Source organism: Somniosus microcephalus, unplaced genomic scaffold, assembly GCF_052327205.1.
Source record: "Somniosus microcephalus isolate GS21.2 unplaced genomic scaffold, FLI_Smic_1.0 unresolved_chr1, whole genome shotgun sequence".
Lineage (NCBI taxonomy): Eukaryota > Metazoa > Chordata > Chondrichthyes > Squaliformes > Somniosidae > Somniosus > Somniosus microcephalus.
Genome location: NW_028225179.1, coordinates 157,756,577 through 157,771,116, shown reverse-complemented (window position 1 = coordinate 157,771,116; position 14,540 = coordinate 157,756,577). Strand labels below are relative to the sequence as shown.

The 14,540-nt window shown below is 46.7% G+C and overlaps 1 pseudogene across 1 annotated transcript in view; it reads right to left on the bottom strand.

The window, feature by feature from the left end:
* LOC147096341 (E3 ubiquitin-protein ligase TRIM69-like) overlaps positions 1 to 14,540 on the bottom strand; it is a 189,828-nt pseudogene that overhangs the window by 31,363 nt on the left and 143,925 nt on the right. The window contains exon 6 of the transcript XR_015074592.1: positions 3,710 to 3,726. The product of XR_015074592.1 is annotated as an E3 ubiquitin-protein ligase TRIM69-like (transcript). The remainder of the gene's footprint in view (positions 1 to 3,709; positions 3,727 to 14,540) is intronic.

Sequence of the window (14,540 nt, the reverse complement as noted above, 5' to 3'; positions counted from 1 at the left end):
ACCACAATTGCTGCCGGTCAATTGTTAATTTTAAACCTGAGATTGATAGATTTTTGTTAACCAAAGGTATTAAGGGATATGGGCCAAAGGCGGGTGTATGGAGTTAGGTTGCAGATCAGCCATGATCTCATTGAATGGCCGAACAGGCTCGAAAGACTGAATGGCCTCCTCCTGTTTCTATCCCAAACTAATGGGGCTGATTTTAAGAGCCCCCGCCTGGTGTAACCGGAGAGAGAGTCGCCTGGAAATGGCACTAAAGTTTACACTGGAGCTTCAGCCATCGCCACCTTGGGTAGGGTCCCGAGATGGGCAGCGGGAACGCCCGCCTGTTTCAGGGGGAAACGACGTCATTTACAAACCGGGGACCCGTGAAGTACAGAGGACCCGGATTGTAAATTTCAGATACAAATGGGCGGAGTGTGGGCGCGTTGAGCGACCGAACCAGCTGCTCTTCAAACACCCGCTGGAGGCCGCTCGGAAATCAGACAAAGTTTCTTTTCATTTTTTTTTTAACAGATCTCTCTCGCTCCTAAAATCTACAGATTAAAAAAAACATATTTCTGACGTCATTTAACCATTACTTTCTGATTTACTTCATTTTGTTCACAAATATTTTCAACCTCCCTCGTGTTCCGCCCCCTTCAAGTACGTTTCTTATTCTTTTTTCATAGAAGTGCGAACATTCCACGTTGAAAGTTTCTTCTGGATTTTTAAATTTTTTTATTCATTCCTGGGATGTGGGGGTCGCTGGCGAGGCCAGCATTTACTGCCCATCCCTAATTGTCCTGAAGGTGTTGCTGAGCCGCCTTCTTCAAACGCTGCAGTCTGTGGGGTGAAGGTTCTCCCAGTGTTGTTAGGGAGGGAGTTCCAGGATTTTGACCCAGCGACAATGAAGGAACAGCCGATATATTTCCAAGTCAGGATGGTGGGGAACTTGGAGGTGGTGGTGTTCCCATGCCCCTGCTGCCCTTGTCCTTCTAAGTGGTAGAGATCGCGGGTTTGGGAGGTGCTGTTGAAGAGGCCTTGGCGAGTTGCTGCAGTGCATCTTGTAGATGGTACACACTGCAGTCACAGTGCGCCGGTGGTGGAGGGAGTGAATGTTTAAGGTGGTGGATGGGGTGTCAATCAAGTGGGCTGCTTTGTGCTGGATGGTGTCGAGCTTCTCGAGTGTTGTTGGAGCTGCAGTCATCCAGGCAAGTGGAGAGTATTCCATCACACTCCTGACTTGTGCCTTGTAGGTGGTGGAAAGGCTTTGGGGAGTCAGGTGGTGATCGGAAGTGATTTGACCAAATCAGTTTTGAATATCCTTGTGTATTTATTTTCAGTTTTAAGCCATGAAACAACCCACTGTGACAGGTTAATGATTTAGATCAGTGTTTCTTACCAATGAATTGAATAAATTGGTCGATTGCTTTAAAAAAAAGTTGATTATTTGATTGTTGCATTATATAATTCATGAATCAGATATTACATACTTGCATTTCATTTATTTTCTTATTGAAGTCAGTATGAATAATATTTACATTCTTGTGCACTTGTCTGGTATTTTTAATATTTGCACAATTATTGGGGATTTTACAGGATAAGTAAGAAAACAGGAAAGGCCCTCCGTACCAGGGTTGAGAATGTCCATTACAGGTCTCCACACTCGATACTGGGTGGGTCCTTTAAATGCTCCCAGAGACAGGCTGCCTTCCGCTATGTTTGGCTGATGGTCGTCTTCACTAATAATGTAAATATGAAACATTTAACAGCAGAAAATAAAACAAGCTCTTCAATATCCTACTTTATAATGTTGTTCAGTTATTTTTGGAGAGCGTGTCGTACCTCTGCTCCTCGGGCGTACTCTCCTGAAATAGACAGAAACACAAATGTTAACACACAGCAGACCGCTGGCAGAGCTCAAACAGACTAAACAAGGCTCGACTTTGCAGCATGAAAGAGCTCGAGGGTCAATAGTAAAGTGTGGAGCAACTCGCTGATCTCAGCTGCCAAAAACCTGAAGGAAAAGCTTTGGGCCTTTGAGAGGACTGGACGAGAACTAATGGAAGGAAACAATTGTAAAGCTAATTAGCAAAGGCGAGTGGATAGTATTGGACTAATTGAGTCAAGTTTAGTGAAGTGGATGGGCTGGTACTCAATATTACGGGTGAGTCACTGGGGAGCTGTGACTGGGATATTTGCAAACAGATACAGGGTCAGCAAGAAACAGAAATAAGAACTGGAGGAAACCGAGCACACAAGATAATAGAGGATGCACTGACGATAGGAAGAACGCTTGTAAAGACTCTGAGAAAGACACAACAATGTGCAGATACAGGAACATAGGAAGAGGAGTCGGCCATTCAGCCCCTCGAGCTGTTCCACCATTCAATTAGATCAAGCACTAACTCCTAATGCAGAAGACCAAGTCATGGAGGAAGTAGTTCAGAAGCCAGAGGACACGGTTAGGACAAAGATGCAGTTGGTGAGGTGCAGGGAGATTCTGGCTGTAGGGAGGTGGGTAGTGATGAGTGTGGTAATGATGAGGAGTTGGTTACCTAGAGATAGGTCTGTGCACATTGAAGATAAATGACAAAAGGTACTGGAGGAGCAGGAAGGGCTAAACGACAATGTAAGAAATCATGTAAGGATGGCCTAGAAAATCAAGGCAATTTCCTTTGTTATACTTCCTGTTTATGGTGAAAAAGATGTTTCCAAAGAAAATCGGGAATATGACTAACTGTCTGTCAATCTGCTGCGAAAATAATACTGGGACTTTGAAAAGTAAATGACGTTCTCCTTGTGATAACAAAGGGAGGAAGATGGCCAAATAAAAACAATGGAACTGGTCAGGAACATTGAAGTAGCTGCAAAAAGCATTTCTATTGGATAGGAGGGAGAAGGCCAGGAGGAAATGTGATCCCACATGACATTGATTAAAGAGTGGAATCTAGACAGCAGGTGGGTGATATACAAGAACCAGGTAACATTAACAAGGGGAAACTAGGGGCCAAAAGATGGGAACATCTACAGTAAGCTGTATAGACGTGAATGCTGAATGCATTAGGAATCAGCAATTCTGAAACACGAGGCTACTGTAACACTCGGGAACTACACTGTTGTGGGAATATTATAAACATGGCTGACTGCAGAGGATGGTGCACAGGAACAGGAGGAGGCCATTCAGCCCTTCGAGCCTGTTCCACCATTCAGTCCGATCATGGCTGATCTGTACCTCAACTGCATTTACCCACCTTTGCTCCATATCCCTCGATGCCCTTAACCAACAGAAATCTACCCGTCTCAGTCTTGGAAATTTTTGACATTTGATCCTGGCATCCACAGTCTTTTGAGGGAGAGAGTTTCAGATTTCCATAACCCGTTCTGTGAATGACTAGAAAAAGTAGTAAGTATTCGGGGATAGTAGACAGGAAGGATGTGATGTGGCCCTGGATGTCAAAGACACCCAGGAGATTAAAGATGTTCATCCCGTGGGTAGTGCAAAGTTACCCCATTAACTACACACCGTCAGATCAGAATAAGGCGGCAAGTATTTTACTCTGTGAAGAGATGAGAAGGGAATGGGAAAGCAGGTTATGTTAATGTCTCCTTCAACCAACCAAGTGGATACCAAAGTGGTTCTGAATCTAGTTTGATAAATATAATGCAGGACTGCTTCACGGCCCATTGCATTAGTGAAGCCACGGGAGGCAATGCACATTTTGACTCGATGATGGTTAGTGACTGAGGAGACTTTGGAGCAGTGACCATAGAATGAGCCAGTTTCACATAATCTGGGATTGAGAAATGCCCAGGAGCAGCAGCCATGGAAGTAATTTTTAAAAACTTAATGCAACGAGGGAGGAGTTTAAGAGACCAAAGTAACCGTGTTACCGTGAGCAAGGTGAGTGCGTCCTGCTCATTCAATCCCATCTCTATGTACGGTAACCTTTGCTGAGCTTAGAATCATAGAACCTTACAGCACAGGAGGAGGCCATTTGGCCCGTTATGCCTGTGCCGGCTCTTTGAAAGAGCTGTCCAACTTATTCCCACACCCCAGCTTTTCCCCATTACCCTGAAAATGAGTCCTCTTCAAGTACATGTCCCATTGCCTTTTGAAAGTTCCTCTGGAATCTGCTTCCTCCAGCCTGTCAGGTCGTGTGTCCCAGATCTTAACAACCCTCCGTCTGTAAACATTTCTCCTCATTTCACCTCTAGTTCTTTTACCAGTTATTTTAAATCTATGACCTCTGGTTACTGACCCACTCGCCAGAGGAAACAGTATCTTCCTTATTTGCTCCATCAAAACGGCACAGAATTGTGAAAACCTCAATTAGGTCTCCCCTTAACCTTCTCTGCTCTAATTTGAACAATTCCAGCTTCTCCAATCTCTCCACATAACTGAAGTATCTCATCCCTGGTATCATCCTGGTGAACCTCCTTTGTACCATCTCCAAGGCCTTGACATCTTTCCTAAAGTGTGGTGCCCAGAATTGAACACAATCCTCCAGCTGAGGCCTAACCAGTGATTTGAAAAGCTTTAGCACCACTTCCTTCTTTTTGAATTCAAAGCCAAGTATCCCACGAGCTTTCTTGACTGCCTCATCAACTTGTCCCGCCACCTTCAAAGATTTGTGAACAGGCCCCCCAGGTCCTTCTGCTCTTGCAGCCCCTCAAAATAGGACCATTTAGATTATACTGCCTCTCCGTGTTGTTCATCCTGAAGTGCATCACTTCACACTGAAATTGCATCTGCCAATTTCAGCAGTCTGTCTATATCCTCCTGAAGTCTGCCACTGTCCTCCTCACTATTTACGATGTTACCAAGTTTTGTATCATCCGCAACCTTTGAAATTGTACTTTCTATACCCAAGTCCAGGTCATTTATATACAAGAAAAGCTTCTCGTGAATTGTCTTGGATTTCTTGCAGATTTGTCTCCATTCTGAATAAAATATCCTCCTTTTCCTCATTCAGTTCTTCAACCAAGTTCCTCTCTCTCATCCAAAATATAGCGCAATTTAGACAATTCAGAGTCGATGAGATTCTGCAATTGATTCGACTGTTCCTGTGAAAACAAAAAGACTTTGTTCAATTAGGAAGCAAAACTATCGCAGGTCACAAGCACATTGATCACCGTGCTTAATAAACACTGAGCCACGCTGCTGAAAATGCACAGGGATAGAGTTCTGTTATCCGGGCATGGGGTGCATCACACGCTACCTGTACAGGCGCAGCCCACAACGGCCCACTGAGAATTCACCTTCATTTCAGATGCTCTCTTGCTGCTTAAACTCAAAATTTTTAAAAGCGGTTTTCTTCTGCTTCAGAGAATGTAGGATTGTGTTCATTTTCTCCTGGAATTGAAATTAAATGAGGTCTGAAGATAACTGGCAAAAAAATCCAGGGGGGAAATGAGGGAAAACATTTTTACGCAGCGAGTTATGGTGATCTGGAATGCACTGCCTGAAAGGGCAGTGGAAGCAGATTCAATGGCAACTTTCAAAAGGGAATTGGAGAAATAGTTGAGGAGACAGTCCCAGGGCTCTGGGGAGAGAGCAGGGGAGTGAGACTAATGGGATCGCTCTTTCAAAGAGCCAGCACAGGCACGATGGGCTGAATGGCCTCCTTCTGTGCTGTGAGCTTCTAGGATTCTAGGAGCTGACAATAGAGTCAGATTAGAAGGATTAAATGTGAATGTTTTAAAAAATTCTTCAGGGACCGACTTTAACTTCACTTCACAATGGTTGCAGCTGGTGCAAAGCTGAAGCGGAGTCAAACTCTCTCCTGGCCCACGGTCAATGGAAACTATTGATCTTCAGAGTTACTCTGCAGATCTCCCCTCGCCATCAATCTCAAACTGCTTTGCATCAACACAGTAAGTGGCCTGACTGTCCCAATCACACTGAGCCAGGACACACTGAGTTAAGACATGCAGCATCAGCTGAACTATAAACACAAGTACTGAGCTTTCTATACTTCAACAACATTACAGATTCACAATAAGATTCCCACCCTCCTCCAGCTCACAAGATAACCTGAAATTTAAATAAAATGCAAAGTCAGGCTGTCGGTGTAGGGACCGGGTGCTAGGGTTTGGATGATCAGCCATGATCTCGTTGAATGGCGGAGCAGGCTCGAAGGGCCGAATGGCCTACTCCTGCTCCTAGTTTCTATGTTTCTATGTAACACCAAGTTTCCTATTTGGAAGAAGAGCAGGGGAGTTCTCCCCGGTGTCCTGGGCCAATATTTATCCCTCAACCAACATCACTAAAACAGATGAGCTGGTCATTGTCACATTGTTGTTTGTGGGAGCTTGCTGTGCGCAGATTGGCTGCTGCGTTTCCTACATTACAACAGTGACTACACTTCAAAAGTACTTCATTGGTTGTAAAGCACTTTGGGACGTCCTGAGTTCGTGAAAGGCGCTATATAAATGCAAGTCTGTCTTTCTACGGGATTAATACACCCCATTATTGCAGCATGGCCTGCCCTCTGCTAGAAACTGTCAGACTACCAACAGGAGAGGCTTCCAAACTATTCCCTGCTGAGGACCCCCTGTGACACACACCCAGGGAGCCCCTATAAACACTGGCACAACACCCTCCCCCCCGCCCCGTCCCCCTGCCCACACAGAGAGCCCTTGTCCTAACTTATAAAACACAGCGTCAATTCCCCAAAGGAAACAATGGCCTCATTGCAGAAGTTACTGACCAGCAGACAGCAACAGAAATAGCACACTGGTAAGTCAGAGGCAGAAAGACATAAAAATACTGAATTACAAGATTTGAGAGACTTCACTCCTCCTTCCCCCAATCCCCCTCATCCCCAACACCCCCAACCCCACACTCCTGATCCCCCCTCATTAGCCCCATTACCCCTCCTCTTCCTCATCCCATCCCCCTCCTCCTTACCCCCCATTAAACCTCCTCGCCCCCCCATCCCTCTTCTCCCCTCCCCCCTCCGCAACCCCACACTCCTGATCCCCCCTCATCAGCCCCCATCCCTCCTCACTCCCCTCACCCCTCCTCCTCCTCCGTAGATTGGGCCTATACTCTCTGGAGTTTAGACGAATGAGAGGTGAGCTCACTGAAACATACAAGACTCTGAGGGGGATTGACAGGGTCGATGCTGAGAGGTTGTTTCCCCCTGGCTGGAGAGTCTAGAACTAGGGGTCACAGTCTCAGGATAAGGGGTCGGCCATTTAAGACTGAGATGAGGACTTTTGTCTCTCAGAGGGTTGTGAATCTTTGGAATTCTCTCCCCCAGAGGGCTGTGGATGCTCAGTCATTGAGTATATTCAAGACAGAGAGCGAGAGATTTTTGGACTCTGGGGCGATCGAGAGATATGGGGATCGAGCGGGAAAGTGGAGTTGAGGTTGAAGATCAGCCGTGATCTTATTGAATGGCGGAGCAGGCTCCAAGGGCCGTATGGCCGACTCCTGTTCCTAATTCTTATGTTATGTTCTTATTTTCCCGTCTAGTAGATTCTTAACTCAGAAGCAAGTCTGCGCCAATATTATGCACAAGAGCCATGGCTTCAACACAGCCGACACGCAGAATATATTCCCTCTGGTAAATGGTTAGTTCAAAACAAATCTGGACAAAGTGCCTGGATATTTCCATTAATCTAACATTGCCAGACAAATGAAATTTTAAAAAACAGGCCAATTATATAGGAGAGTATCAGAAGGGCAAGAGAATATCACATTTAAACTTTCCATCACATCCACACTCCCTGTGGAATGGGTTTATTTGTGTGAACGAAACCACCTCACTCTCGGCCGATCTCACAGTCAAACAGTCCAAGTCTCCAAGAGAGGGTCATAACTGCAGGTCTCGTGCCTCTGCTAAAATCACACAGCGAAAGCCCCGGGAGAGAGAGTCAACAGAACTGCTTTTGTGGTGTCCTGCATGTTGTGTCAGCCGTGGCTCAGTGGGCAGCACCCTCACCTCCGAGTCAGAAGGTTGTGGGTTCAAGTCCCACTCCAGAGACTTGAGCACACAATCTAGGCCGACACTCCCAGTGCAGTACTGAGGGAGTGCCGCACTGTCAGAGGTGCCGTCTTTCGGATGAGACTTTAAACTGAGGCTCCGTCTGCTCTCAGGTGGATGTAAAAGATCCCATGGCACTATTGTGAAGAGGAGCAGGGGAGTTATCCCCGGTGTCCTGGCCAATATTTATCTGTCGACCAACATCACATAAAACAGATTATCTGGTCATTATCACATCGCTGTTTGTGGGAGCTTGCTGTGCGCAAAGTGGCTGCTGCGTTTCCTACATTACAACAGTGACTGAACTTCAAAAGTATTTCATTGGTTGTAAAGTGCTTTGGGACGTCTGGTGGTGGTGAAAGGCGCTGTATAAATGTAAGTCTTTATGGTCATTAGGGCCCATCACCACTTTATGCTTTGCGCAGTGTTGCCAAGGTAAAAAAGCTCTTGCAAGACAGAGCACTATTTTTAAACTGTATAGAGGAAATGACTCCTCAGTGCAGTGAAATGACCACATTCACCATTTTATAAAAATATTGATGCAGACACAAAGGCCAAGCCTGCTGCAGGTGTAATCTTTGCCCAGCAGCCAGCATGCTTGGTTAAAATAAAGCTGCAGGCTTTGAAATGGGCCTACCAAGGCAAAAATTCCAGCTTGAAATTGTAATGTATATACCTTTAAAGGGGGAACTATCTTTTACAGCTCATGTATACTGCAGTATCGGCAGTGACCACACCTGTATATAGCACTGAGTAGTAATCTGTACAGAGCAGTTCCAGTGTGAGCCACATTTAGTAAACACCTGTTGTACCGTTCTCCTGCAGTCTGTGTCTTATTATACACGGACACAACATTGGCGACGAGGCAGGTTCGAACCTACCTGTAACTCTGCATCACCTCCCGGGGATTCGTTCCTGGAGATCAGTGGATTGGAGGTCAAGGCCAGAGACTCGGGCGTCGACCACGGCAACCGCCCAGTCATCCAGCAGAGACTCGAGAATTGCGGGGGAGGCTGTCGAGAGCCAGGCTTGGCTTTCCAGTCGAGGTGGTTCAGCGAAACGGGCTGGCAACAGGTCGTGCGCAGACCCTTCCCGGACAGCGGCGGGCTAGAGCCCAACCGAGCGGAACAGCAAAGGGCTGAGCAGCGTCGACGGGGGAGAGAGAGGGCAGAGCGCACAGGGCACAGGCGGTGTTCAGGGGCCGAGCAGCGTCGGAGAGAGGGAGAGAAAGACACACAGAAACCCGCGAGGCGCCGCCATTGCCACGAGGACCGCCGAGAGTGGCATTGGCAGCAGCGCAGGAGAAGCGCGTGAAACCTACAGGGCGCCGCCATTGCCACAAGAACCGCCGGGAGCGGCGTCGGCAGCAGCGGGGGAGGAAGGAAAGCGCGGGAGATGCCATTTTAAACCACACCCAAAATGCCGAAGAGTGGCAGTATCACCGCATTTGACAATGAAGTCGAAGATTGGACTACATATGTCGAACGAATAGAGGTATACTACAAGGCAAATGAGGTGTCAGATGACAAGCGTCGGTATTGTTAAATTTAATGGGTGCAAAGACGTATGGTTTATTACGAAATCTAGTAACCCCAACGAAGCCAATGGAAAAGAGTTTGAAGACATAGTAACGATACTACAGGAACATTTAAACCCCACACCACTGCTGATAGCAGAAAGATTCAAGTTTCACAAACGGAACCAGCATAAGGATGAAAGCAATGCTGATTATTTAACAGAACTACGCAAACTATCGAAACACTGCCAGTTTGGAGCGGGACTGGCAGATACCTTAAGGGCCAAGTTTGTGTGTGGGCTTCAAAGTGAAGGAACCCAGAAACGGCTTTTATCTGAAAAGGACCTTACGCTGGAAAAGACTTTCAGCATTGCGGTATCATATGAAGCAGCAGCACGGGGCGCTGCAGAGATACAACAGAGACTGCAAGAATATGGCACAAACGAAATGTCATATGGAACAGAGAAGTGCTATCGCTGCGGCAGAACAACACACGACCAGGATGATTGCTGGTTCAAAGACAAAGTGTGCAGACAGTGTGGAAAAGTAGGACACATAGCACGAGTCTGCAGGTCGGGAAAGAAAACCAGCAATAGGAAACCTACCAAAGGAAAGTACAAGAAGGTACATAAGATGACGGAGAATAGTTCAGACGAACAAAAGAGTGATAACGACTCCGAAAGCAGGGAACTGAGTTGTCTGAAACTACATGTGATCACAATGGAGGATCACCGAACCATTTGGGTCACTCTCAAGATAGCAGGAGTCCAGGTAAAGATGGAATTGGACACAGGATCAGCCCTAACAGTCATAAACTGACGGGACTACGAGCGGCTATTCTCACACATACCCTTGAGAGACACAAAAATTATTTTGAAGATGTACACGGGGCAAAAAGTCTACCCCAAAGGAAAAATAAGGGTGACCGTTATATATGTAATGGTAAGGAAACACCAAAACTAGACCTGTATGTATTGCAAGATGGAGGACCACCATTACTGGGACATGAATGGATCCGGAAAATACAACTGGATTGGCATTCCATACAGGCACTGACTGTGGCTGACAAAAAGAATGACAGCGTCACACCTGGGCGACTGTCAAAGATCCTAACTGACGTGAAAGAAGTGTTCCAGCAAGGACTCGGAACACTAAAAGGCATGACAGCGACGATTAAAATTGAAGAAAACGCAACCACAAAAATTTTTTAAGGCCAGACCGGTACCTTATGCGATCCGCCCAGCCATCGAAGCAGAGCTGGAGAGTCTGGAACGTTCAGGTGTACTGTCTAAGGTAGACTGGAGTGAGTGGGCTACACCCATCGTCCCTGTGATGAAAAAGTCGTTGAGCAGCACGCCTGGGGAACCAAGGAAGGTTCGCATCTGTGGGGACATTAAGTTAACAGTGAACCCGGTCCTTCACACCGTACAATATCCACTTCCGCGGATTGAAGATATTTTCACCTCGCTATCTGGAGGGAAACGCTTCACTAAGATTGATCTGGCCCAGGCGTATCTGCAAATGGAGGTAGAAGAAGCATCAAAAAAAATACCTCAATCAACACCCATAAAGGTCTCTACCAATACAACCGGCTGGTATTCGGGGTAGCATCAGCTCCGGCTATTTGGCAGAAGGCAATGGAACAAGTCCTGCAAGGGATCCCAGGGACCCAGTGTTATTTGGACGACATCATGGTCACGGGCGAAAATGACAGTGATCACCTTGCCAACCTGGAGCAGGTGCTCACTAGATTGCAGGAATATGGGCTCCGAGCTAACCGCCCCAAATGCGAGTTTTTTAGAAAACAGATCTCGTATTGTGGCCACGTTATCGATAAAGAGGGGTTACATAAATCCCCAGAGAAGATTGAGGCAGTAGTCAAGGCTCCAGCACCGGAAAATGTGTCACAACTGAGGTCGTTCCTCAGGCTGGTAAACTACTACCATAAGTTCTTGCCAAATTTGTCTACAATACTACACCCACTGAACACCCTACTGTAAACTGGGGTGCCATGGAAGTGGAGTGACTAATGTAGACGAGCTTTCCAGAAGAGCAAAACACTAATCACATCGAAAGAGGTATTGGCCCATTACAACCCAGCATTACCAATTCGGTTGGCATGTGATGCGTCACGCTACGGCATTGGAGCGGTGCTGTCGCACAAATTCTCAGACGGCTCAGAGAGAGGCCAATAGCCTTTGCGTCACGGACACTAACCTCAGCTGAGCGTAACCACGCCCAGATTGACAGGGAGGCCCTCAGCCTAGTGTGGGGAGTGAAAAAGTTCAATCACTATCTGCACGGGCAGAAATTCACCTTGCTGACTGATCACCAGCCTCTTGTCTCCATTTTTAATCTGAAGAAGGGCGTTCCGGTGATGACTGCGCAACGAGTACAAAGATGGTCACTTTTTCTAGGGATGCACCACTATGAGATTGAATATAAGGGCACGAAACAGCATGGAAATGCTGATGGGCTATCACGCCTGCCACTGCCTACTGCGGAGGAAGCACTAGCAGTGGAACCTGTCGAAATATTCCATTCGACTATAGTTGAATACCTACCGGTAACTAACGCTTGTATCGAAAAGGAAACCCGAAATGACCCGACACTGTCTCGGGTATATGATTTGATGGTGAAGGGATGGCCAGCACATGGCGACTCACTGTTGCCAGCATTCTCGACAAGGAGAGAACAGCGTCAGTGTGCCGGGGGACCTTGATGTGTGGATCCTGAGTGGTAATTCCACACAAATTAAGGGATAGAGTGCTCAATGAGCTTCATGAGGGTCATCTGGGAGGGGTAAAAATGAAAAGCCTAGCCAGGGCTTATCTGTGGTGGCCGGGAATCGATAAACAAATCGAGGACCTGACCAAGAGCTGCCCAGGATGCCAGAAAGTCCAAAATGCACCACCACAGGCCCCTCTACCCCCATGGGAGTGGCCCTCATCTCCATGGCAACGGGAGCATATTGATTTTGCTGGTCCATTCATGGACTCAATGTTTTTAATAGCCGTGGATGCGCACTCGAAATGGCCTGAGGTCATCAAAATGTCCTCCACCACCACAGAGAAAACTATTGCAGTCCTACGGACCATTTTTGCCAGGAATGGCTTGCCAGAACAGATTTGCTCCGACAACGGACCACAGTTTGTGTCCAAAGAGTTCCGGTGGTTCTTGAAAAAGAATGGGGTAAGGCATTACACATCCGCCCCGTATCATCCAGCCACAAATGGATTGGCTGAGAGGTTCGTACAAACCTTTAAGAAGGCAATAAAGGCTATGTACAATGACAACATTCCGCTGCAGCACAAGGTGGACAATTTCCTGTTCGCCTATCGGAATGCGACACATGCAGTCACCAACCAGGCCCCAGTCATGATGTACTTTAACCGAAGGTTAAGATCTCGCCTGGATTTGCTCAGACCAAACGTACGAAGAGATGTTGAGAGTAAGCAATTCCAGCACATCCATGAGAAGCCAACAAGGAGCTTCAATGTAGGGCAACCAGTCTTGGCCCGCGACTACCGAACAGAAAAATGGCAGCCAGGAACGATATGCACACGGCAGGGCCCACTAATGTACACAGTGGACGTTGGGGAGAGCATCGTGAGATGCCATGCTGACCAGATCCTAGAGTCACAGGAACGAGTCAACCCCATGCCTCGCCCATACGTACCTGGTGATGAACCCGACGTACAGGTCGCATCTACCCCAGAAACAGTAGCATCGGAAGCTGATGAACCAACCGACGACAGGGGGCCAGAATCGCCTCCGCACCAAGAGCAAGACACTCGGGAAAGGCGCTATCCAGAAAGGATCAGGAAGCCTCCCCAAAGACTGAATATATAAATAGACTATTTTCAGCTAATGTTGAATGTTAAGTGTTAATTGTAATTAGTTTGATATTTAATTGTTAAATGAGTGTTATGGTACTGTTAATCTAAAAGGGGAGGAATGTAATATATATACCTTTAAGGGGGGAACTATCTTTTACAGCTCATGTATACTGCAGTACCGGCAGTGACCACACCTGTATATAGCACTGAGTAGTAATCGGTACAGAGCAGTTCCAGTGTGAGCCACATTTAGTAAACACCTGTTGTACCGTTCTCCTGCAGTCTGTGTCTTATTATACACGGACAGAACAGAACTAATTTCCCAATACAAATTAAATGAGATTTAATGAGCTCGGGGGAAGAGGAAAGACTGCGCAAGTGGTAGAGCATTGATTCAGTGGCATGGTTTAGCTCACCACACTGGAGTAAGTATTTAATACCAGACAAAATCATGAGCAGAAAAAGGCTCACATACAGGTTTAACTTGCTTGGCAAAGTGCTCACAAATAAGACACGTGTTCCTTCTGAAATCGGGACAGAAATACAGTACTACGCATCACCTCACATTTGTACAGAGCTGCTTTTGAAATGGGCTTTGCACATCTCCCTACTACAGAGTTAGCGTAGAATTACAGCATACAAACAGGCCGTTCCAGAACTTTAAGCACAGAAATCTAGTCAGACACTCCCAGTGCAGTACTGAGGGAGTGCTGCACTGTCGGAGGTGCATCTTTCGGATAAGACCTCAAACCGAGGTCCAGTCTACACTCTGAGGTGGACATAAAAGATCCCGTGGCACTATTTTGAGAAGTACAGGGGGCGTTATCCCCGGTGTCCTGGCCAATATTTATCCCTCAATCAACATCACTAAAACAGATTATCTGGTCATGATCTCATTGCTGTTTGTGGGAGCTTGCTGTGCACAAATCGGCTCCTGCGTTTACTACATTACAACCGTGAGTCATGTCAAAAGTACGTCCAGATCACAACAACTCGCTGTGTAAAATTTAAAGTTTCATGTCATTGCAAACAATTTTAATGAGTTTCCCTTGTGTAGTAATCCAGAACAAAGTTCAACACTTTATAGTACAGACTGTAACAAACACCGTAAACCCATCCCTCCACCTCTTCACCCCACATGCCACCGCCCCCCCCAATTTCATCCCCATCTCCCCCCAATTTCGCCCCCATCTCCCACTCCCTCCCAAT